General features: G+C 41.4%; 1 protein-coding gene across 1 annotated transcript in view; it reads left to right on the top strand.

The window, feature by feature from the left end:
• Positions 1-26,763, top strand: part of LOC109060486 (phosducin-like 3) — a 261,660-nt gene that overhangs the window by 129,930 nt on the left and 104,967 nt on the right. The window lies entirely within an intron of this gene.

The raw sequence follows: 26,763 nt of genomic DNA, 5'->3' as shown, positions 1-26,763 counted from the left end.
ATTTTATTTTAAGGAACAATATTTTTTTACCGTTTTAGTTAACTACAGTAACCCTGCTGTGTAACAAAATCATGTATAAATAAATAACAAATGTAAAAAATTACATTACAGCTAATTTTGGACATAAACATATGTAGGTCAAATTCACCCTAACACAGCAGAAATAATACACAAGAATATAGATAGATGGGAATTATTAGGTTTTTCTCACACATTTTATATTTTTAGTGTCTGACGAGCTATATTAGAGATTTTCTGTTTTTACATGTATCTTTAGTTTCTTTTCATAGTGCTGAGTCTATTTGACCCGCGAAACAGAAACTGAATCCAGTGTTTGAGCCCAACAGCAGTGTTTTTAGAGGTAGGAGTCAGAAGTGAGTGTTTGTTTTGCTTGTGTTTGCACACTGGAGTGTTTCGGCTGGTGCTTGTGTGTTTGTTCTCGCGTGTTTCTCGCTCACCCGAACCCAGATTCAGTGACTCCTGCATATGAATAATGGAGCAGCCATCTAGTGCTTCTCTCAGGAGAACCGTCGACTGCAGAGCAGCGCTTGTGTGTTAGTGATTTTACCACACATTCTTCTGCACTCAAAACAATATTTATGCTTAAATTTAAAGTTTATGCATTTGAATTGCATAAAAAATGCATTTGCATTGTTTTAATATAAACATACTAATAAACTTGTGATATGATGCATATTTGTGAAACAGGTGCAAGGAAATTTTATATGCAATTAAAATCCATTCAAATTCAAATCTTGACTGTGGTTTCATGGTCAGACTGGTTAGAATGAGGATGTCACTTGTGAGAAGGACAGGTTTTATAGCCACTGAGACGCTGGTGAGGTTTGGTTTGTTAATTGCCGTCTGCTTTATTAACCCAAACCGCCTGTAAATGGAAAGCAACATGAATGTTTATTTGCACACCATCAGATTTAATGACGTAAAGCAATAAGTACGCACAAAATTGTTAAAAATCATTCACCGTTTTTAGTAAATTTTTAAACGATTTAAAAAAACTGTCAGATTTTTTTGATCAGGAATTAAGAAGTTTTAGTAAGAATATATCTAGGAAAATATTGCTTTTTATTACTATTACAGTACATGTGTGCACAAATTTATTACAATCATTCTCATTTTTTTAGTGATGTAAAAAAAATTGTCATTTTTTAAATCAGGAATTTGGAAGATTTTTAGTGAGAATACATCTAGATAAATATTACTTTTTATTACTATTACAGTACAGGTGCATCTCAATAAATTAGAATGTCAAGGAAAAGTTCATTTATTTCAGTAATTCAACTCAAATTGTGAAACTTTTTTTATTCTAATTTGTTGAGATAGTGAATTGGTGGGTTTTTTTTTTTGTAAATGTGAGCCAAAATCATCACAATTAAAAGAATTTCAAGAGTTTCACAATTTGAGTTGAATTTCTGAAATAAATGAACTTGACTGTGGTTCAAAACATTCTAATTTATTGAGATGCACCTGTATATGTGTACAAAATTATTAAAAATCATTCTCATTTTAGTGAATATTTTAGTGATTTTTGTTAAAAATTTAGATTTTTTTTGTGATTTTTAATGTTTGCTTTAATGATTTTAGCAATTATTTTTTTTAAATAATTCTCCTTTTTAGTGGTATTTCTAGTGATAATTATTTTTCTATAGATTTATTTTTTTTGAGAATACTTCTAGGTTATTTTTGTCTTTCATTGATATTAACGTGTTAATAAAATTATTAAAAATCATTTTTATTATTTAGTGATTGAAAAAGTGAATATATCTAGGTAAATATTACTTTTTATTACTATTATGTACACAAAATGATATAGAATAATTCAATTATCCTCCTTTTTTGTTTTAGTATGGAAAAACATGCCTTGATTTGTTATTGTTTTCTACTGGCTTTTTTGTTGAATTTAAAACCATTTCACATTGAATATACAACGAGAAGATGTGAAACAGTGTAGAGTCATTATTTTGGCTGTATGATTGAGAACTAAGGCTCAGCACATCTTCTGGCTCAGTCTGACAGTCATAAGTCACTTTAGTGTGTCTCGAGATCTAACGAAGAGGCGTCTCTCTTTCTCACTCCTCAAGGAACACATTTCTATCTGCTCACTGTAGAATAGCACACAGTTTGAAGTGGTGCAGGTTTAATAGTTTGAGCAGAAATTTGTCCTCTGATGACTCCTCAGCGCTCATATCTACATCACTGTTTCTCAACTGGTCACTTTAGAGATTTTGTTCTATTTCTTTCATAAATTTTGTCTAAAAAGTACTCTTTTAGACTAGAGTTTTTATCTCTACTTCAGCAGCACTTACATACACCAAATCTTAGAGTTTTATTCCTATCTATATTCTGAAGAGTTTTACTGAAGGGTTTGTTCATATCATTCACCTGGTTTTATTATTACATTTTTTTTTCTATTTGTGTCTGTAGATTTCATGCCTTTTTTCAAAAAATAAGTTTGTTTCTCCACTTCAGCAGCACTTACACTGACCAAATCTTAGAGTTTTATTCCTATCTATATTCTGAAGAGTTTTACTGAAGGGTTTGTTCATATCATTCACCTGGTTTTATTATTACATTTTTTTTCTATTTGTGTCTGTAGATTTCATGCCTTTTTTCTAAAAATAAGTTTGTTTCTCCACTTCAGCAGCACTTACACAGACCAAATCTTAGAGTTTTATTCCCATTCATATTCTGAAGGTTTTTATTGAAGGGTTTGTTGATATCTTCCACATTGATTTTATTATTGTGCTTTAACTGTTTGCGTCTGTACATTTAAATTCCAATCCATATCTTTAAAGAGTTTGTGTACTTCAGGAGCACTTACATGCACAATATTTTAATCTTATCTGTATTCTGAAGTTTTTTTACTGAAGAGTTTGTTTATATATCCTTTACCTGGCTTTATTATTATACTTTATCTATTTGCTTCTGTAGATATCATGCCTTTTTTCCCCCTCAGAATGCATTTGTTTCTTCGCTTCAACAGCACTTACATACACCAAATTCAATTTTTTATTCCTGTCTGTATTCTGAAGGGGTTCATTCATTTTTCATTCAGACTGATTTATACATTTTATTCTTAAAAACATGTAAATGTAATATTTTTTCTGAAAAATTAGATTTTACTCTCTGTTGACAGTATTTTTAAAATCCCCTCTGGAAAAAACATTTTAAAAGAATTCTGAATCAGGCTTTATTAAGTGTTCAGTTTTTTTTTTCTGGAAATATATGCAAATTGGTGCATATTTTATTAGATAATGCCTTGTTTGCATATTTCAATTTAACGTTTTGGAAAACTTGTAATACAAAATAATTGTCCTAATGTTCTGTGATTAATTAAAACAACATTTGTACCCTATTCACCTTTGTCTTACCTTCATTGTCCATACAATAATATATATATATATATATATATATATATATTAATGTATTATATATATATATCTATTATATATATATATGAGCATTAGTATATATATATATTATATATATATATATATATAATATATTATATAAGAAATATAGATATATATATTATATATGCATGTAAAATATAGAAACGTGAAAGTATAAGTAAGTATAAAATATGCAATTTTTAAGTATAAAATTATATTTAATAATAAGTAAATATAAAAATAAACAATAATAAAATTAATATATATTCAGATGCATTTATGGAATAAGAAAGGTTTAAATTTTATATTTATTCAAAAATATGTTACTTCTTTCTTTATTCCAGAATTTCTTATAATATAATAAATATATTTTTAATAAATATCTAAAATAATTGTAAGTGTACATGTATTGCGTAAGTTAAATATATAAACATAATATTTTGTAAAATAAGTAAAAGAGCAGCACAAATAATCTGTGAAAATCCTTTTGTGTTTGAGGAAAGAAAGTCAAACCAGTTCGGAACAACACAAGGGGACTCCCTAATGAACTAGACCTTAAATATGTAATTAATTGAACTAATCCTGTTGGTTCAGTATCAGCCTTTATTCTCTCTTCAGATGCTGATATCAGGAAAACGATTGACCCGTTCAGTGCTAATCCACCGTGAACGAGATAATAAACACGTGAGGATTGTTCTCATGATCCTCTGAGGAACCTGTCAGTGAAACAGAATCTATCAGAGCCACTGACTCTCAATTAAACGAGCCAACAGGTTGTAATGAAGTGTTGAATTAACAGGCTGCAGGCTAAATATACTGACGTCTGGTTAATTAAACATGAGGCTGCGTTTGAAGAACCACAGCAGACGCTCATTAATGAACAGGTGCCGTATATCAGCTTCTGTAGACACAGCTTCATTTGTAGAGAATGGCTTACTTGCTGAGTTCGTGGTGAAGAATTTAACAACCCATAATCCAATCAGAAGAGATGCTGTTACCATGGAAACAGGTATCATGGCAAAAAAAAAATGAATTTTCTTATTTAAGTTCAGTCAGATGTCAAAGTGGACATATATGGACATTAAGTTTTTGTCTCTTCTGCTCACCAAGGCTGCATTTATTTGATCAAAATTACTGAAAAAATTTTGAAATATTATTGCAATCTAAAATTACTGATTAAATGTTGCTGTAAATATTGCTGTAATCAATACTTCAGACTTCATTATAACATGGTCATTCTAATCAGCATTTTTAAAAAAGCACAGTATTTTTGATCAAATAAATGCAGCCTTGGTGAGCAGAAGAAACCTAACACTGACAGAAAACAGTAAGAACATGTAGAGCTTAATGTGTGCATGAATCTCTCTGGAATCACTGTGATTGGAGCGTTTGTAGAATCCAGCTGTAGGTTGAGTTGTGTTCGTTCTGTCTGTGATGGAGCTTTATTTAGGTCAAGGTGATCTGTCTGCATCTTTCTGCATTAATCTAGAGCAGCTCGTCTGATCTACATGCAGGTGGGAGATGTTCTCATTCATCATCTTGAAAATATCCGGCAGTATGAAGATCATTTTACTGCAGTAAACTTAGAAGTGCAAAGGGCTCATGATATGAAAAATCTTTTTTGCTGTGACGCCTGCTGGTCAAAACTGTGTAAATGCAACAAAAACTCCAAAACCAAAACATGCATAAAAACAGCTTTTACAAACCCAATGAAGACGCTTTCTTGAAAGTATAATATATTAAATGCAATCAAAATAATAAAATATCGTTAAAAATGAAGCATCTGTATAATAGGCCTATGCATCTATAAAATAATTATTATTCATTTGCAAGGGCTTGTTTTGTTGGTTTTATGGAGAGCTCGTCTAAACAGGCCAGTAAGAAACTATTAACTACTACTCATCCTTTTAATTACACAAATGTCTCATTAAAAATGTCTACAAATTGATCAAACTGATTCGAGATTGTATATCTAATCAGGCCAGTGGGGGATGTTATCTGTTAAGCTTGCTTTATTCACGAGTTCAAAGAGATCGCCCCCCAGTGGCAAACTAATGAAGTTTCGAAACATTTTGAAACAGTTATGACAAAACGAAGCCTCGTTTACTGAAATCACGTGACTTTGGCATTTTGATACGTGTTCCGAACCACTTAAAAACTATTGATTCTCAAAGGTTTTGAAGCATTGTTTCAAAAGCGGCCCTCACTACTTGTCATTACTTTCTGTTTTTGGTTCGTTTAGAAGTATTTGATCTGTGTTGCGTTCATATTTCATTCAAACCGCACTAGAGTTTTTTAGCGGTCTCAGTCCGCTTGTTTGGTGCACACCAGGGTTTGAAAGGCAGCGTTCACACTTACTCAAACGAACCGCACTAATCAGAGCAATCGCACCAGAGTTCATTTTAATTGAACCAAACCCACAATCGCCATTTATAGATACCATAGGAATTAATATTGTATATAATTGGATGCAATGTTGCCAAATCCTCTTTTTTGTTTGTTTTTGTTTTTTTCATGGAATTGGACTACTGTTGCCGTGGGTTGAAGGTTAGAAATATTGCATTTGTCTGAAATGCTTTTGCATTTTACCTAGACTGCGCTAGATGTTAAGATTTGTGAAGGAGGGCCACTGGTAGGAAGACTTTTAGCTGTATTTATGATCAATGTGCATAACAGTGACTGTAAAATATGTGTTTTAGATATGGAAATGACATATTATGAGTTTTGATATTTGGGATATGGTCACTGCGTTACTTTGGGCTAGTTTTGACTGGCTTGGGCTAGATTTGTCACGCAGACCTGGCAAACCTGGCTGTGTGGAGCAGAGCAGACGCTTTCAGTTTAGTGTTTTCCAGCTGAACTAAATGGCTTGTATTTCTGTAAAAAGGTCTGGTCGGTGTGATCTAGCGCTCCCTCACCCGCTGTTTGTTCTCATCTCATTACAGTGGTGTGTGTTTGACCCTCTCATACTGAGCTGCGTCTGATGCCTGCGGCTGTGGCGTGTCTGATAATTGTGCTCTGCTGTCGCGGCTCTCATCATCGCTGATGTTTTTAATGTGCATTTCTGCGGTGCAGCAGCAGTAAATATCTCCTCAGGCACAGTCACACACGTCCCCAGCGTTCAGTGAGCGCGTCTGAGCTCACAGAAGAAGAATGCGCGTTTAATGAAGTGCAGCGCTGCGCGTGATGGAGGACGACGTGCCGCTCGCGTCCACAGGGTGCCATAAATCCACACGAACACCGCTGAGATCTGCTCAGTGTTAATGAGGCCAGCGTTTACTGTTGAGCTGCGTTGTTTTTTTAATCTTATTTTTTATATTATTCAAATTTGCGCTAATTAAAACATTTGTCTCTTAAGTTTAAAAAAGATTTGTTTGATAATTAAAACCCAAAATATTGTTGAACTGAATAAATCAACTTGAACTGCCTTTGTCTTCTGAAAGATCTTATTGTTTGAAAAAAAATCATTTTTTTAATTTGATGAATTTTGAAACTTTGACAAACTAATTGATATACATGTCTTTTGTAGAGCTTTTTTCAGCTGGTTTGATTCTAATTTTTTATTTTCTGTTTTTTAATGTTTATTTGTCGGGCTTCCGTATGGAAAAATTAAATTTTAAATTTGACTGCCCGTATGGCGGCGTCTCAACCTAGAAATTAAAAAATGAATCAGAAGAAACCCCCGCAATTTGTTCCCTTAAGGGGGCCCGCTGTGACCCTTTTTCCTGCGGGTTTTTTTTTTGGGGGTTGGGGGTGAATAAACCCCCGCCCCCCGACTCCTGGGGGCTGGGGCGTTTGGCTAATGAAAGCTCCTCACCCATGCTGCCGAGCAGAGATTTTTGTTCGATGGCTGACCTGCTGACCCCACCCGGCCACCCTTGATTTCCGCTGCCTGAGGCTGCGGGCGAGAGCTCAGACAGGGGGCTCCGGGGTTTTAGGGAAACGGGGGGCTCTCGCTGCAGGAAAGCCCGGAGAGGGGGGAAAAAGGGGAGGAGGGGGAGGGTGCTTTGGGAGCGCAGCGCCTCTGGTACGGGAAACTAACCCTCTGCCCGTGGAAATATTTGACATCGTCAGGTGATGCGGACGTAACCCCCCCCACCGTTCGAAACTGAAAGGGAGGCGGGGTTTTTTGGTAAAAACCGGGGCTGGTTTCAGGGGAATGTGTGAAGCTCGGATCGGATGGAAAATTTGGTTTTGCAGGGGGAATGAGGAATCGGGGTACTTTGCTGAGTTCATGATGTGCTTAGACCCTTTTCTTTTGATGCTGTGAAGTGCACTCGCTGCTGCGATTGTTTGGGTTGTTGTATCCACTGAAGTTTTTTGGGTGTTTTGCGTGGCTCTGATCCCAGCGTCTTGAGAATCAATTCAGAAATGCTTTGTTTTTGCACAAATTGTTACTTTCAAATTTAAAAGTCTGTTTTTGACATGTTTTTGATTCAAATAAATTAAAAATCTTTAATTCCGACCACCGCTAATTTGTTTATTTATATAACAAAAATTTTTTTTACGGGGTAATTTTTTTTAGGCCCGTCAATCATCTGAGCAAATTTACCCGAAATAATGATTTGTGGGACAGATGGGCTTTGTTAATATGACCACGGTTAGAAGGAAAAAATGCGATATCGCATCAAACCAAAAAAAGGGTTTCTCTTGATGCAAGTCGTAGTGGTTGTTCCTCTCTAAAAAGCATCTGCTAAATGCTAAAAGATTGCATCTACTGCTGTTTAAACTACTGCTGATTTTTGCTACCGCAAAGGTTTTTTTTTAAAATAATTCCCTGTTTGAGTCGTGGTAAAAAGGGCTCTTTTTTCGTGCCGTTTCACAAACGCTGCAAACAAACAGCTTTTTTGTCTCCTGACACAAAAAACATTGCGACAGAACGCTCGCTCTCATTTAGATGTAAGGGCGTAAGTTCAGATTTTATGTGCCTCAAAAGGGGTTTTCATTTTCCCGTCCTCCCCTTCAGCATTTCCCCGGGCCTCGACCGTGAAGCTCTCGACGCTCAGTCCCAGCGGGTTGTCGCTCGTCGGCTAGATAGCGGGAATGTGGCCGCCAGATGCGTCGCAAACACCAAACAGACGCGTTACAGAAAACAAACCACGCTAGGTGCCAACGCGGGGTCAGGCGTAGGCTGGGCCTTAGACAACAGAAGTGTGGGGTGAAATGATGCAAACATCATCAGAGCAGCGAAAAGACAATAGTGGTCGGGCAGGGGGTGGCAGATGAACCGTGGGGGTAGGGTTTGTGCATTCTGCATCGTGTGGTGTATTTTGTGCATTCATCGCCTTTGTGTGCTGGTTTTGAAAGTGCTGTCGTATCGCGTGTAAGCGAGGGGGTCGCCAGATCCGGCAGTCCATCTGGTAGCGGTGGATCTCACCCTCTCCCTCCTCTTGCATCCCGATGTTCAGACTGGACATCCCGCTCGCGGTCCGGATGGCGCGGCGCGCCGAAAAGTCAACGCGGCTTTCTCCTCCGAAGTGCAGTGTTGGAAGAACGAGCAAAGGTTGTTGGTCTAGAAAGTTGATTTTGGAGGGATGTGGGCGACTGTGTTCACTCCACCGCATACACTTCGACAGAAAGCGACCGGGTACTGATTCGTATGTTAGAGAGTGTGTGTGTGTGTGTGTGTGTTAGACCGGCGACACACCACACCCGGTGCTACAGCGCCGGTCATCGCCGCCCATCACCCGTTTGCATCAGCGCCACGCGCCGGGCATCTGGAGAAATGCCCTCGGGTGACGTGGAGGGGGGTTAAGCGGGCGCTCTCCGTGTGATACACCCACGCTTCACTCGGCGGGTTTCAAGAGGCGCGCTGTGCAGGAGCGTACGGCGTGTTGCTTTCGCTAATAAGGTCAAAGAATAAACCTCAGCTAGGCTTCTGGTCTCGACAGTCTGCCGTGTAGTTCAGCGGCTTCGTTCTCCGGACCCAGCCCCTGGTGACCTGAACATCCTCGCTGTTGAGTTGCGCGATCAGAGCGGCCTTAGGACCTGTTTTTACCAGAAGCTGTTAGTGTAAAGGCCTGGCGGTTTATTGGTATTTTCCTTGTTAGGGTATTTATCCCGGCGCTTGTATAGTTTGGACCATGAAACCCCCGCATGGGTTGCGAGACGTCATTAAGAACTGTTTTGTGACGCGGTCCTCTCTCGGCCGCATTTTGTCACTTGAAGACATGATCGTGTGAGGCCCCGCGCTGCAGTGATGGGGACTCCGGGGCGGTGAAGGGGGGACATTGGCTCGTTTTTCTGCGACGACATCGCCGTCAGCCACTGAATCGGCGAGTTCGGTCTTATCTTTTCTGTGCAGCAAGCGAGAACTGGGTAACGGCTGCCGATGAACGCCTGCTTCTGTTTATCGCCTTTTGAAAGGCTCGCGGCTGGTCCATTTTCCTGCATAAAATGACCCTCAGTACTGCAATCAAACAGGCGTTTGACCGCTAATATTTGACCTGGTGCTTGAAAGAAACAGAAACTGAAAACAACTGCAGCACGAGGAACCGTCAGTTGTGTTTTGAATTTTACTTACATGGGATAAACACTGAAAATCCTTTGGATTTGAGGCGAGACACAGTTGAATGAAATGGATCAGGTTCTGAGAGTTTGGTTTCAGACTAGTGGAAGAAAACATCAAAATACCTAATTTAAGTATTTTGCATTTTAGTTGCTCTTTAAGATTTATTTGCACGAGTCGATTGTTAATTTCCAATCCATATCTACAGTTTGTTGTTTTCTCTTACAAACCTGGAAACGTTGAAGTGTTATTCATATGCATGTATTTTTTTAAGATTTGTTCTATATTTTTAAGAATTTCCGCACAGATTTAACATCATTTTATCTCACTAAAAACAGTCTGCAATGTACATATTTCTCCTGTCTGCTGACAGTATTTTTCTGATGTATGTTTAATTAGATGATCCATCTGTCCTTGCATGTGGGTGGGGGGGGGGTAAATAGTACCTCTTTCCAAAAAAAAAATAATTGAGAAAACATTGCAGTTTTTAATTTAGTTATTTATGTGACATTTCAGCGTCGTGCACGTTGGTGGTGGTCGGGATGTGCGGCTTCTGTCTGGTGAAAATAAAGCGATGATTGCACAGGTGCACAGTGTTTAGCTTCAAGGCAAGGCCTCAGAACATTGTTTTAACTGAATGTTAAGCGTTAAAGAAGTTTCCTCTCTAACAGCTGGGTTGGGGGTGTGTTGATGAGGTGGAAAGATGATTAGAGTGCTGTTGGTGCTTTGAGGGCGAGAAATGTTGTAGAATATCGGCAGTGTGACGGAGAGGAAGGGAGCTCTCGAGGCGGTCACCAGTTTTGTCCTCCATCGTCTGGGTAGAGGTGTCATAAAACTTGCGTCTCGACGTGTTAGAAATCTCACTCTGCGGGACGATGTTAATGAAGTCGGAGATTGGTGTAATTCTCATTCTTCGGCGCTTCGGCTCGTCAATTCTGCGGTGAGACATCTCGCTCATATTCGTGTGAGGTTAATTTTTTTGGCACGCGCTCATGGATAAGCTCTCTCGAAGAGAACCGACCGACCAGTCACAACAAGACGTCATGGCAGTTTTGCTATATGAGTTTATGCTAATTTATAGGCATTTGGACAGGAGCGATGATTGCTGCAGCAGCAAAGAGATTTACAGTTTAATGAGGCACTTCAGAAGCAACTGAATCGGAGGTGTTTAGTTTCCTGCTATTATTGGCTTCTTTCTAAATGTTTTCCATGTTGCAGTCACTTGATAAGACTCCAGGTGGCATGTCGTTTTCCAGCTTCCAGGCTGAGTGTCGACTCTCCAGGTATGCTGGTCTGATCGAAGATGTCTGATTCTGTCGGGAGACTATCGAGGAGCTCTGGACGAGAACAGCTCGAGGCGCCAGATAAGCCATGTCAACACGTCACAGAGCCAGCAGCACGAGGACGAAGCTGCGAAGCAAGACAGGACTGAAACGCAGGTAGCGATGATGTCCTGATGAAGGCCGCGCTGCATTTTCTGCCTTTCAGGTCAGAAGCCTAAGGAGCAGCAACAGCTCAAAGGCTTAAGAGAGAGACGAGATGAAACATAAGGCGGTTGATTTAAAGATAACAGGTTATAATAGATCATGTATTTAAAACGCCGGCGTCTGTGTCCAGGACTGTCCGTGCATCTCACACTGATGAGCATGATGCTGGGACGGTACGTGATGATATCGATATTAGCGAATGCAGTTATTATGAGCCTAACATTCAAAGAATATGAGCACAAAAGCATAAATCACCTCTCTTAATAGTCATATCAGATGAATAAAATTTGAAGTGATAATCACACCAGCAAGAGTGCTATGCTTTTTCCCCAAAACTGCACGACTGCAAATGAGATTCATGTGATAAACAGTTCAAAAGACAAGAATTCAGAGTGTGTGACACGAATATCATCATTTTGATCAATGTCACAAAAAAATAGTGTCAAAGTTAGAGCAAACTTGGAGAATCTCGGATTCGTTACTGAACATCCACAGGGTTGGCACAATGAGTGAGTCAAGGAATCAGTGGGGGGGCAAAACGTCACTCATGAAAACCATTTACAGCCTTTGTTTCTGACTGAATCAGCAGTTTTGACCGACGTGGTTGAATTAATGATTCCGTGACCTCGCTCATGAAGAACAGTGACTCGCTGCCCCCTGCTGCCGCTTTTCAGTTTTTCATACTTATTGTCATTAAAAAAAGTCACTATTCAAATTCAGAACCAACAACATGTCACACCGTAATGATTTAAATGATCTTTTGAGGTGTTTACTTTCTCAGCAACAAGGTTTATGTGCAATTTATTTAGATTACTTCATCTTCATCGTGTAATTAATTTGATTAAAATATTAATAAGTGTGGAAAGCTCCTACTAATAATATTATTTTACATGTGAGCACATGCTGCCTCGCGCAGCTGCTGTTCTGTTGCCCGTGCTTTAATAAACCATAAATATTTATGAAAAATAATATAACGGCAGCAGTTCGCCTGTGTAAGGATTGATCTGTTTTAAAGTGATCGGGAACCCCCTGCACAGGCCTTGTGGAGCCGATGACCTGCACGCTGTTATTGGATCTCTGTAGCACACGCGGTCTTCAGAAGCGTTTGGTGTCTTTGTTTGTACGGGATAGCACGGGACGGCAACAACAATCTTCAGCGATGGGTTTCTGCTTTAAACCAGCCAGTCCCAATCGTGTGTAAGTGTGTTGTGATGAGCCGGCGGACACGGATGCGGAAGGTTGCGCAGCTGCGTCTCGATTTGACACTTTCCTCTGTGTTCTGTCTGATATGGAGACGTTTCCTCCCGTCGAGCCTCCTCGGCCCTGAGAAACACTGGTGGAAGAGAGAGCGGATGTGTGAGCCATCTGTCTGTCTCCTCCGTCGCAGCTCTGCCTGTGTGTTACAGACTCTTCCAGCATCGGCTGTCATTGAGGATCCGTGGCCTCCGCCAGATTCAGCCTCTCGGGGAATACAGGATGTTCAATAGCCAATTAAAGACTGAATAACCATCCGCCGTTATTCAGTAAAGACAACCTGTGCTTATTAACAATCAGCCTCGTCTGCCTGCTGAGACTGAGAGAACAACTGAGACAAAAGACACGACAACAAATGATGTACTGAGTCACTGTGTGTGTGTGTGTGTGTGTAAATGTGTGTGTGTATTTTAAGTAGTTTTTTTAAGTGTTTTATGTAGAATTTGTTCAAAATATTCAGTTTTATTGTATATAATATTTTTTCAGTGTATTAAGTATTGTTCAGTGATTTATGCAGTGATCACAAAACATACATTCGATATTTTAATTAATATATTGATGTAATAAAAAAGTTTTTTTTGTTCAGTTTAAGTATCATTTTAATAAAACTAGTTTTTTCAGATTTCTAAGTATGATTTTTAATAGTTTAAGTATCATTCAGAGTGATTGTGTGATGGGTTTTCTTCCTGATGGATCATATTTCTATTATATTAGCAGAAACCTCTAGTGTATCCTGAAGAAAACGTTTGACGATCGTGACACTCTTTTGTTCTCACGTCTAATGAAAGAAGATTGCGGCTGTAATTCTAATAATGCCTTTGATTGACACTCCTGCTTTATTAATCTAATCGGTGTCAAAGATATTTGACTGAACGGTTTTCATAAATCACAGAGCTGGTTTAGTGTCAAATATGTATTTGTTTTAAGCCACTTTTTCAATATTCCTGCCCTTGAATTTAGAAGCAGAACTCAATTTCGTCTTAGTGAAAACACAGTATATGGAGGAGAAGATCAGCTGGTTCACTCGTGGTGTTTAATGATCTGTTCAGCTGCACACGGTGCAGGAAAAGCAGATGTTTTCCTCTAAGTGGTTTGGATGTACAGTATGTGGTCTTTTTCTCACGCAGAGCTGAGCTCTCTGCAGTTTGTGATTCAGAAACATGAAGTTCGGTGAGACTGACCTGCTTCCTTTTGTCTCATTGCTCACCGTACAGCGGCAAACACCGGACCAGGTGCTAAAAGACCCAAGGTACAGCGGCATGAGCTCTTCAGTGTTCGCCTGCTCCGTCTCCTCCCAGAACTCTTTGCAGTGGGCGGCTTGTGTGTTATCAGCAGTTCGGTGTCGTCATGATGTGGTTCAGTTCTGCATGCTGCTCATTTTTACGTTTAGTATCACACACTTGTACGATCCACCGGCATCTTGTGATCCAGGACCCGTGTTTGTTATGTTTGCATGGGATTTTGTTCTTTCATCCCTGTGTTCAGGGTCTGGTTGTGCCATGCGCTCATGTACGTGTGCTTGTGAAAGTCAGAGACTCTGTGTAACTTCGTTCATGCTCTTCTCCAGTCGAACGCAAAAGGTAAAGTTAGTTCGGGAGACCTGATCCATTTGGGGGAATAACCCTTCCTTCCACGATAACCACACAACTTGCCTCAAGATCAGCAGTAAACGTGCTCTAATCTCCAAGACACACTCATGAGCGCCTGCTCGACTTCGGTGAAACATTGATTTCAGTGACAATGTTCAGTGGAATAGTATGATACAGTCAGCAAGCTATGATGCGGTCTCAAGTACGTACTGAGGTTTTGTCCTGCTGTGACTATTTTCTTTTTGCCTCATAGTTATATCTTAATATATATAGTTATTTAAGGTAATTGAGCTGCATCAATAATCCAGTGACGTGAAAGTGCACACAAGTTGTGATGGGGCAGATGAACCGTCTTCTGATTGGCTGGTTTTTATTGTTTTACCGACATATTATGCAGCGTTTTAGCTTCCAGTGTGGAAGAGTTTTTGGACCAAAGACAATGTAAATGGTGGGGTGGTCTGTATAGTTTCCGGTCTTGGTTATGCTGATTTTCTCTAAAATCCTTAATAACAGAATAAGGCCTGATTATTTTCGCCAAGAGAGAGATCGAGGGTCACCAAACAATCTTGATTATCTAAAATGGTGTAATTTTTCTTCTCTCTCCTTCCTCACGTCTAAGAATAACTACATTTTGAAACCGCAGTTAACTTATTATTTAATTGAAAGTTATTTAATCTCCAGTTGCATTATGGGTGGTTTTATTAATAATATGATTGAGTTAGCAGATGACAACCACATTACCAATCTAGTTGAAGTGTATATTTTCATTAGAAATGTTGGCTTACTGTCCAGCTCCATTAGTGTTGTTTTGGTTTTTAAAACCGTGCAGGAATGGAAGATCAGATTAGACTCCTTGCAGACTTCTTTGACAAAGAAGTCTCTCACTCTTTACTGCAGACGGGACCTGATGCAGCGAGAGAGTGCCATCCCAGCTGTTAGAAACTGGAGACTATGCCAATGTCCAATAATTCGGCTGGTCCAGAGGTGGCTGTGGATTATCGGCTCTGGTTGAGTTTTTTTCACTTTTTCTCTGGGTTGAGTCTGGGGTTTGGGTTTGGTTGGTGTTGGGTTTTGGATGAATTTAACTGTTTAAGCTATGTGCTCTGATGGGTGTGCGTTTGAGATTGATCTGTGGTGGATTTTAGTCTTATTGGGTGGAGTTTGGCTGAACTGGGTTGGGTTTGTTGAGTGTAACTGGGTTAGTTGGGTTGGCTTTGGGAGAGTTAAGTTGAGCTTAGGGTTGGGGTTGAGTTGTAAGCTGGGTTGGATGAGTGTGGGTTTAGTTGAGTCGATTTGAGTTGAGCTGGTTTGGGGTTGTTTGGAGTTTAACTGGGTTTGGTTGGGGTTGGCTTTGGATGAGTGAATTTGGGAGCTAGGGGTTGGGGTTGAGTTGAGCTGGTTTGGTTGAGTTGGTTTAGTGGATGTGGGGGGGAGCTGAGTTGGTTTTGGTTGAGTTTAATGGGTTTGGGTGGGTTGAGTCCTTGGATGAGTTATATTTGGCGACGAGTTGGTGTTGAGTTGAGCTGTGTTGGGTTAAATACGGTTGGACTTGAGTTGGGTTTGAGTTAGCTGGGTGTTTTGAGTCGGTTTTAGTTGACGTTGGGTTTTGAGCTAGGGTGGTGTTTGTTGAGTGTAGATTTGGTTTGGTTGGTATAGTTTGATGAGTTAAATTGAGCTGGATTGAGCTTGATTTTGTGTTGGGTTTTGAGTTGCGGTTAGAGTTTGTTTTGCGATTGAGGTCTTAGTTCGTTGTAAGTTAGTTTTGTGGTTGAGTTGAGCTGGTCTGGGTTGGGGGAGAGTGGAGTCTGTCTGTCAGTTAGTTTGGGTTGAGCTGAGCGGGTTGGATTTGTGTGTCTAAGCTTGTTGGGTTGGCTGGGATGTTGTATGGTTGAGTTTAAGGTTTACTCTGTTTTGGTTTAGCGTGGAAGATATTCTGGCTTGATTAGTTTTTAGTTAAGTTTGGGTTTAATTTGAGTCTGATCTGGGTAAAATATGTGTAAGGTTTAGTTAAGTTGGTTCTGATATTGAACTGGTGATAGACTAGTGTGATGGTATAGCATATTAGCGTGGTGACGAGTTGAGGTTGGTTTAGGTCAGTTTTGGGTTGTGTGTAAAAATTGTTTGGAGTTTGGGTTGCATCTTGGTTGAGGGTTGAGTTGGCAACGAAAAAAAGTAAATAATCTGATTTGGTTTGGGGTGTGGAGTTGGTTTTTAGTTAGTTGGGTTACGTTGGGTTTGTAGTCTGATTGATGTGTCGGGATGTCTTCTCAGGCCGGGCTATGACAGCACACACTTGTTTTGTCTCGTCTTGTGCCGATTCCCAGTCAGGAATCAAGGGGACTCCACTGGCATTCTGCGTACATGCCCGGTTGTCCTGGTGAACCACACTGACGCAACAACCCCAGGGGACACACGCTTGACCTCCCCCAAACCCTCATATCGCAGTGGACCTCCAGAGAAGTGGACACTGCAATCCCATTTGTGGAAAATTCCTGTGTTATTATGAGTAGTCGCTTTATGTGTCTGGTAATGATTAACTGGTTGGTATGATTTTGTGTACATGAATCACTGATAAATTGAACGGAGGCGAAGAGTTCCTGATGATGAAGCGGTGGCGACATGCCTGCCTTCGTGTCGTCCTTCAGGGACCTAGAATGTGCTCCGAGTGCTGGACCTCCCTATTGTCGCTCATGCCTTGGAGGCAGTTGACCATTTTCCTCGACTTTCAGTCAGTACTAACGAGTACGTCCTTAAACATAGTAGCTTCCGGGTCATCCTCATAATAGCCATTTTGACTTTTGTCCAACTTACGTTTTGTATATTTTAGATTATTCTAGGATTATAATGGTTTCTTTCTCGCTGGTACAGTGTCTCTGGATTCCCTTTTAACTTTGATTGTTAACTCTCACCATTTAATTTTAGTAATCAAAAAGCCACAGCTAAGGTACTTGGATATAAGGGAACCTAGACAATTGAACAGCAATGTATTAAGTTTTTAACAAAAACCACAAATACATTATTCCCCCCCCCCCAAATTCATGTTAATATTAGCCGAGAGGGGTTGGTTACTGGTTTTGTTGTAGATTGGTTACGGTCATGGCCTTTTAAAAGGTCTGGCTAACTTAATTGAAAGTAATAAACTAATCCACCTTATTAATGTTTTACCAAAATATGATTACTTTTGGAGTTTTTGTCCACAATTGCCCATTTGTCCATGTTTAATGGGGTAATAAAATGTGGAATAATCAAAAGGCATGTAGAGGAATATGTGAAAGATAACGGAGCATTTGAACAACAATTGAGGAAAATTTTGGACCAAAAAAGTACATAAGTAGACGTCGTCCAGATGAAATGCAGGGAATTTTTTTTTTTTTTCCCCTGAAGCCATTGAAGTTTCCCACAGCCCCCACCACACACACTGTCAGAAGGTCTTGGAGGCAGGTTTTAAGTAGGTGGGGGGAATTTTCAAGGGCCACAAAGCATGTCTACTCAATTGTGCAGGCCATAAACCTAACTGAGTTTAAGGATTGGAACACATTTAAATGGTGAGTTCACACACACCTGGTGTTTGTGTGGGTTCAGAGGCAGAGGAGGAAGTTTCCGCGCATGACCACCTATCACCGAAGGCTTCCTGCACAGAGGTCGCTTGCTTACTTGCGGCTGTAGACCACAACGTGGCCTCAGACCGAGCAAAGTGTCCATCGCCAACAAAACCCAGCAATAACACGAATGTTAGTGTCCCTCCGCGATGCTTAGCGGATCCAGCGTGAAACACCTGACAAACCAAACGCTTTGCATTTGATCCCTTTGAAACTGAGGTTTTGGCATGAGATTGTGCGTAATTATGATGGATTTTGCGTCGGGCTGCGTGCGGGTGGCGTGGTGTTTGGGTGACGGCTGTGAACTGTCTTCCTAGCAGTCTGCTTTCGCACTTTGAATTCGTCTCCTCCGTTTCGTGGTTGTGCAGACCAGATTCGAACGATATTTCGAATGAACACAGCAAGACGTCAAGATGGATATTCCAGAAGCGCTACATCTTAAAAAGCGGACAAACCCACGCTCGACAAAGCCACAGGGTGATTTGAGATGGAGCGGTGCTAATGAATCGAGATCAAACCACCATTAGCTTCGTCAGAGTAAACGGCGTGGATGGGTAGTGTGAATCTGCTGTTCTCAGATGCGCAGGAAACTAAAGGACGGGAGATAGCAATATGGGATGAAAAAAAAAAAAAAAAAAACAAAAGAAGGGGGGGGGGAGGGTCCATTCGAGGACGACTAGAGGAGAAATAGCATAGAGCAAGAGAGGTGAGGGATCGTCGTCTTGATGTTAGAGACGGGCTACAGCCATAACACATGGCGATCCAGGTGGCTTATGGCTGCTCTCTTGACAAAATAAACAACGCATCTCTTTTTCTATGGGTTTAGAGCAACATTACCCGCTAGGATAAAAGGGTGAGTGGCTCAGAAGTCAAGTCACAAATTTAGTTCCTATTGCGCTTGTTTATACCATGCTGAATGCTTCGTTCCACAAACAGTGTCAGCTGCCTCAGAGATACTCGCAGGAAATAGAACAGAATCAGTAAAAGAGAACGAATCAAACTTCATCAGATATGAGACTCCACCAAAAAATTCTAGCTCTAAAAAAACACTAATAGTTGCTTCACAATCGGTTTGCAAACGCGAAGCATGATGTCAAAGTCATGGGTCTTACATCTCAGGGAATGGCGGAAACCGAAAAGGGTAAGTTGCTTTTGATGAAAGCTACTGCTCACAGTCATAGAATGTTTAGTGAAGTTTGGTTTTCCATGCACGAAACTGGTGCTGCTCAACCATGTTAGTAACACCAAGGTTTTGGGGTTTTGTCAATTCCCTGTGGAACGCCTGAACGGATAATATTGCACCGTGAATTCCGATGAATTGTGCATAAAAAGCCTCAGCCAGAATATGCAGGAATGTAATAAGGACATGTTTTCCAGGATTCCTATGAAAAGACGCGGGGTGTGTAACAGCATCCAGCAGAGGACGGCGAGATCTTCCGGTGATTGTGATCGTCACCACTCGTCAATGAACAGTCGAATTCAGGTGTGTTAGAAGGACATGTTTCCTCTAACGCTGTCTGTGTGAAATTTGTCCTGGGTGCAGGCTGAAGGAGGCTAGTCTGTCGGTTAACAACGCCTCCACAAGCAGCTCAAGCATAGACTAGGCCCAGTATTCAGAGCCGCGGCCGTGGGCAGACTCACTGTTGTTGTCTGATTCAGACCCAGCATCCAACCTCAACCTGAAAGCCGCAGCCGTGACCAAAGCCAGCATCTTCAGCGGCACTCCCGGGTCTTTGACCTCCTTTCGGCTTGGAAGTGCACGCTGGCTCCAGTCCTCACGCAGCAGAGCGCGGAACGCCTCTCACACACACCGTGAGGGACGCACGGGACCGATTCAGTGATGATATACGTTCCAACAACGCCTCACCATGCCAAGTGATTTCTTCTCATACATCTTAGGTTCGGCTTGAATAACATCATGTTTTTTATGAAGTTGACTCGATAACTGGTGGCCAGCACGCCTGCTGGCGTAGGTGATCGAAAGGAAACCTTGTTTCCTTAACGCTATTTGTTCAGGGGAAGGGACGGGGGCTCCTCTGAATTCAAATTGGTGAGCGTTTATACACTAACCTTTAAGGGTGTTGGCTTGAGTAAGACGTTTATTCAGCGAAGGGTGCATAACAAACATCGAAAATAACAGATAAACTAGATCATTGTGAGTGTGATACCACAATGCGTATTGGTAACTTTATTTTGATTTGGGTGAGACACATATGAAATACACAAGCTATATAAAATTTTTAGGATCAGTACCAGAAAAAACACGCTTTATAATTTCAAAAAGAGGTTTTTGCACTATCAAAAATGCTGACAAATAGTAGGCCTGGTCAATACTTGTATAATGTTACAAAGAGAATCTTATTATTATGTCAACATACAGGGGTGGCTGTTCTTTTCACGTCGTTCAGGGAGGTAAAAGTCACTGTGAATCCTGAAAAATAAAATGTATCCCAGTTTCGCCACAAATACTTGGGGGGGGAAGGAAAAAAAAAGAAGAAACAGAAGGTGAACAGCACCAAGAAACAGCACACGATGGACGTGACACACGTCGGGAGTGCGCTGGCATACACAAATTTAGATAAATAAACGGAGAGATGTGCACGTCTTGTCGTCAGATCTTCTTTCGATTGACACAGATAGTCAATCAAATAATTAGGAGCAATGATTCTAATTGCATGAAGAAGGGATGCGTAATGGTTACCAAAGAAGGAAACTGATCACTGAGATAATGAAGCCGCTGAATACATACCGCTGCACAGCATCACAAATACTTGACCCATTTGACTACAGAGATTCCCCAGAGGTTGTAAATAGGGATAATATGTTGACTGTAGTTTGTTAAGTTCAAATAAAGCCAGCTTTGGGTGCAGCAGAAGAGAACGGCTTTGATACAACTTCAAAAATGGACCGTCCTCCCGCCAGAATGACCTTGTACAACACAAACTCAGGTATGTTGGGTAAATTTTCAAGAGATAAAAAACATTTCCCATTTTGAGAGAAACACACAAATAGTGCAATGACAACGAGACTAAGTAAAAATGGGAATTAACATGGGTCGTTCGCAGGCTAATACACGTTATTCTCTTCCTGCCAAGTGCGTTTGGTCCCTGGGGGTTAATCAGAAATGAAAACTAGATTGAAGCAATCTTGTTGAAATCCGTCTGACCTTCCATATGCTGGGGTGTTTTTTAACAACTGCGGTACGACCCCGAAAAAAGAAATGAATCTCCATTTATCCGCTGCTCTTACCCCTCTGTCTGTGCGGTAATGCCGTTATTCCTCTCTAGGTTCCGACTCTTGTAGTAGCGTTAGGTTCGTCCACGGGGTCGCTGCTCCTCGATCCCAGCCCTCCTCCGTCCGCCGCGGCTCTCGCGCAGCCTATGGCCTTCCCCGCTGTCAGCGCTAGCAGCGCGTCTCCTATGGAGCCGCCAGCGTCCACGGCTAGCGCTAGCTACTATCTGCTTCCGCTGGAAGCCCGCTGGGGATACCGTGCCGGAAGTCATCCCTGGTCCAACCCGCACACAGAGTTGGTAAAACGCTACAGCTGATTTCTCTCGCGATGCATGACGTCATAACCCTAACCCTGATCTAAACCCTGCGTCGCTCAGACGGACACTCCAGCTGTATGATGGGATGTTACGCTACATTATTTCACCACAGGTTTTTACTGGAAGTCTCGTCTTGATAGTGAAAATCGGAATAATAAATGATGTTTAACGGCCCGCTCACACTGAATGCACCTCCACCATGTTTGCCTTCAAATAAAACCGTTGCCATGCCGACTGTGCCCCGCCTCCAGGGTCTTCTGATTTGTCCACTGGTTTGGAATTGACATTCGTGTTCGTGTGCAAGACTCGGCGAAAAGACGTGAACGGTGGGCGGGGCTAAACGGGGCAGCGCTGTAGAATGCGGTGGGCGGGGCTAAACGGCAGACGCTGTAAAATCGGTGGGCGGGGCTAAACGGCAGCAGCGCTGTAGAATCGGTGGGCGGGGGCTTAAACGGGCAGCGCTGTAGGAATCGGTGGGCGGGGCTAAAACCGGGCAGCGCTGTAGAATCGGTGGGCGGGGCTAAACGGGCAGGCAGCATGGCTGTGTAATTGCTTATTGACCTCTTTTAAGGACTTTGCAAAAGGGAAAATTTGTCTTCTGTGTCGAGGCCTTAGAGCTCAGGATGGTGTTTGTAAGACTAAATGGTATCAGGTGCTTCGTTTTGTAATATTTACAGGTTTATATTTAAGACTCCCTTCTCAGATTTGAACCCTCATTAGACCACTGTTCGTAATCTAAGTTCTGCTCATCTTTCTCAGTGTTGAACAGCTGAGCCAGTGCTGGACATGAGCATCAAGTCACTTCATCTCAAAGAGCTTAACAGCAAAATCAGAATGTTAATGTTTATAATACCTTAAATCTTTCGTGCTTGTATAGCGCATTTAGCGGATTAGAGCTGTGTGATCATATATTTCACATTTTGCAACAATGTAACATCACGCAGTTGGGATTAGCTGTATTATAGTGGAGTGATTGCTTCACAGAAAAATGAGCGAGTTTGCTACATACCTCAAAAAGAAGGGACAACAAAAACAAAAAAAAAAACGACTTAACATAAAATTGCTTCTATTATCTTTTTTTTTTCATTAAATAATAGTTTCCTGAACACATTGCACCTAAGACAGTTTTTGACATTAACTTCTACATTTATTATAAACCCGTGTTTCTACTCCAGTTTCTGGTTGAAATGGTTACTTCGAATACAAGTGCGGTTGTGCACAGAGTGTCTGAGAGTGGGTGTGTGCGTTGTGTGTGTGTTGTAAAAGAGAGAGGTGAGTGTGTGGTGTGTTTGTTAGAGTGAGTGTGTGTGTGTGTGTGTGAGTGTCTGTGAAGTGCAATGTGTCTGAGAGTGTGTGTGTGAGTGCATGTCTTTGTGAGTGAGTGGTGCGTGTGTGTTGTGTGTGTGTAGTCGCCGCTCTGTTAGGAGCCTCTCTACTGATCTACAGTCCTCTTGTGACTGATCTCATGTCAGCCGTTGCCTGAACCCAGATGCAGAGTGCTGCGGTCTACAGTCCCAGCATGACCCTCACAGGCCGCCAGATGTCAATCATCCGTAGCTCCGCCTCCATCCGCTCACGCCACCAATCACGTCATGGCAACAAGTGAGTTTAAGGGGTGAGCTCTGATGTCACTGGTCTGTAAGTCAGTGTGATGCAGTATTAAGGACAGATGAATCTTCCAGCGGCTATTCTGAATTAATCATGACATGTTCTTCGGATGACGTCGGTAGGATGATGGAGAAATTAATATTGAGTTCATGTTGTGCACTGTAAACGCCACACCCACCTTTTTCCATCCTGTACATCGGAACTAAATCCATTTCCTTCCTGCTCTGGTCTTTCAGCCTCTCTGGTCCTGTCCCAGCAGGCGCGCCGCTGTCTTACCCCACGGGGGTCCAGCCGTTCGAACACTGTGGTACCTACAGCTCTCCTGTCACTGCTACTATCCTGTCTCGCTCTGGTAACTTCCTGTCCCGTCACTCTGTTTGTGTGTCTGTGTGCTTTACCCCTGTGCGTCTTCTTGTGAGTAGTCGAAGTTTCATCATCATTTGGACTCCCTCATCGTTCACTCATCCCACAATCCCCTGCTCAAGCCTCCTCCGCGTCGTGTCGCCACAGAGCACCGATTCCTTTATGTCATCCGAACCTCTTTTAGATAAAGTGTTTAGGTCATCATTTCCATAATTGAACACGTTTGCATGTTTCACGGTGGTCCACATGACATGCAATCTAAACAAAAAAATGTAGATTATATATTTTTTTTTAATGTAAACATTTTTATGATTTACTAATAAACTAGTCTTGTGAAACCCCAGTCTGGGAACACTGTGTGCTATTACTTTTTTGTTATTATTTTTTTATATCTACATTATACTGATGTGAGTTGGTTGTTCAGTGATGTTTTTTTTCATTAACGACTGTTATAACAATTTGTTTTCTTTTAAAATGCACTGACCCTCGCTTATAGATGCTGGGATGGCAATTAAAATTAAATAAACAGTACACTGCAGGGACGCAGTCGGTTGGGTATTTTAGGAAGCGTGTTCAAAACCCATCAGGACTCACTGGGACGCACATCATGTGCTCTGATAAACCTCTTTTTCTTGACCTCCACTCAGCCAGTAAACATCCCTTAATGACTAATTAAAAAGAGTGGGAGGATGCTTTGAATAAATTATGCAAGGAGCAGAGACTGGAATTAATATTTAATGAATAGAAAAGATCCTGGTTCTCTTCCCATTCTACTGTAATCCACACAGACTGATAGGCGCACATCTCACTGTAGTTCGTATGTTTACTGCTGTGTTCATGTATTCAGAGCGCTGCAGTGTGAGCTCTTCTCTCAGCAGGACAATCTGAGCGCTCATTCGGTCACATGATGCTGGTCCAGCAGGCCCTCGGGGGACGGCCGTGACGCTCATGCAGATCGTAGTTATCCGCCGCTGCATCAGACCGGATACGTGATGTCCTCGCCGGGACAGACTGTGGCCAGCCCCTCTTTTCCTGCGGTCAGCCAGCAGCAGCAGCAGCAGCAGCAGGTGTGAGACGCATCACATTCTTCACACACATGGGGTCTGTCCCGAAACGTTTGCACTCCAACGCTTGTCTGTTTACGTGACGTACTTGATCTAAGTGTTCACGAGGGCATTGAAGAGCGCGCAGTGTTGTGTAGAACATCGTGATATCCATACCTGATTAGACACAATACAGACAGATTCAAAGCAGCTTCACAGTAATTAACAGAACACTAACAGAGTTAATGTTGCAAATTTCATGCATTATGAACCAAACTCGATATTAGCGGGAAAGCTGCTCTGACATTCAAATCCTAATTTTGGTGCTTCTAATAGCTGTTACACAGCAGGTGCATACTATTTTAAAAAATGCACACACGTCTGGACCAATGCAATGTGGCAACAGTTAATAGTTTACTCCCAAATTAATTTAGTTTAACCTTCCACTGAAAGGTTTTTTCCTCAGTGTTTCCGATTTTCTGGTTTTCCTGAGCGTGATTGTTTGAGCACTAGATTAGTTAGGCTGTGTGTTCAGTGTGTGTTAACGGCTCTGATTGGCGTGTCAATTATATCAGTATTACAGCGGTCAGCTCTTGGTATGGGCCCGGCGTCCCTCAGGATCCCACACTGCCAGCTGGGTTGAGTCAGTGATTGTAGTCCGTCGCTGGAAGTTTCACCGTCTTGTGTTGTTCTCGTCACCCGATGCCGGCGTTGTTTACTTGTTCGCCCGGTCAGTTCCCGGTGTGTGGACAGCAGTACCTGCCCAGGGTGTTCAGTGCCCTACAGCGGTACAGAGTCAGATGCCTCCCGCAGCCACGCAGCAGCAGGTACATCACTGCACACACAAGAGAGAGAACACTTACCCGCTAAACGCAGACAGCACTCCTATATATTAACAGGCCTTTTTTACCCTCTGCCTATTCACTCTATTTTTGACCGGAACAGGTTTTGGTGTTTTTGGTTTTATGTATATTTTTATTTTATTTTATGTGTTTACATCAAACTTTGTGAAGGTTTTGGCACTGTCCCTTGTGCACACACACACACACACACACACACACACACCACACACTCACACTCACAATCACACCACACGCACACCACACACACACACACACACACAAAACAGAAACGTCATGGACATGAGTCTAAAAAAGGTTTAAATGGTCCTGCAAAGAAAAATAGTCACACTTGTGCTGTTAGCAGTCAAAAATGAGTGCATTGGAACTAATTTTTTCATCTAGTGGAAACGTTGGTACTGCAGCCAAAGAAAAAATGAAATCTCACTGAAAGCTCATTTTTTATTATAATCTCATTCTAATTCAGAACGCCGCTTTTTAGATTTATGGCTTTGATTTTCATGTAGTTTGAGTAAAACATGTTTTTGGAAAATAATACAATCTAAAATTTAAAAATTTAAATTTAATTTTTGTGCATTTTTTCATAATAATAAAAAAAAAACCATCAAGATTTATCAGTTTAAGCTGGAATTTTTATTTTCGGGGGGGGTCTCGTGCTCAAAAAGTGATTAAAGAGTGATCAATGGATCATAGCCATTACATAAATATAATTTTGTACCAATAAAAAAACATAAAAATTTTTTGAAAAATATATGAGTTAAACTAAATATAGTAACATTCATTTCATTAAAATAAAAGAGAAGTTTTCCACAGTTCTGTGTATTTGGGCTTTTTAGTCTCCAATAGTGAGCTTCTCCTGGTTCCTACCACCATCTCACTGGATTACTGCAAGATTTTGAACGTGAATGTTTGGGAATCTAGAAAGTGACGGATGCTAAGTCAAGCCACTTTTATTTCTACAGCGCTTGTCTGAAATACAGATTGTGTCAGAGCAGCTTTACAGTGTCAAACAGGACCAAACATGTGCTGATATTGATTCATCATCCAGCTCAGTTCTGGGAGAACCCAGACTCAGTCAGGGGCCAGTTCTCTTCTGACCGGGGGGGGACAAACCAGCATTATGTGGTTTAATTCTCGGCGCTGCAGCACAGGTCAGACTGAGTGCAGAGACCGTTATCAGCACAGTGAGAATCAGCACTCTCGGTCGTTCTTTATCCACACTCTCGGTGTGCTTGTTGTTTGGTGGTTCTCTCCTGTGCTGCACACACACACACACACACACACACACACACACACAGACACACACGGTGATTTGTTTTCAGGTAAAACGAGGCAGCACCGCGGGGCAGGAGATCGCAGCTCAGGAGCTAATTACAGTGACCGCAGGTGTTTGGCCCCTTTGACACACACAATACAGGTTTTGTTGTTTTTGGCCGTATTGTTCTCTTCTGAGACCTGCGCATAGACAGATGTTAGACTGGCATTGAACTGAAG

This window comes from Cyprinus carpio, chromosome A9, assembly GCF_018340385.1.
Source record: "Cyprinus carpio isolate SPL01 chromosome A9, ASM1834038v1, whole genome shotgun sequence".
NCBI lineage: Eukaryota > Metazoa > Chordata > Actinopteri > Cypriniformes > Cyprinidae > Cyprinus > Cyprinus carpio.
This window is presented reverse-complemented; position numbering and strand designations above follow the sequence as displayed.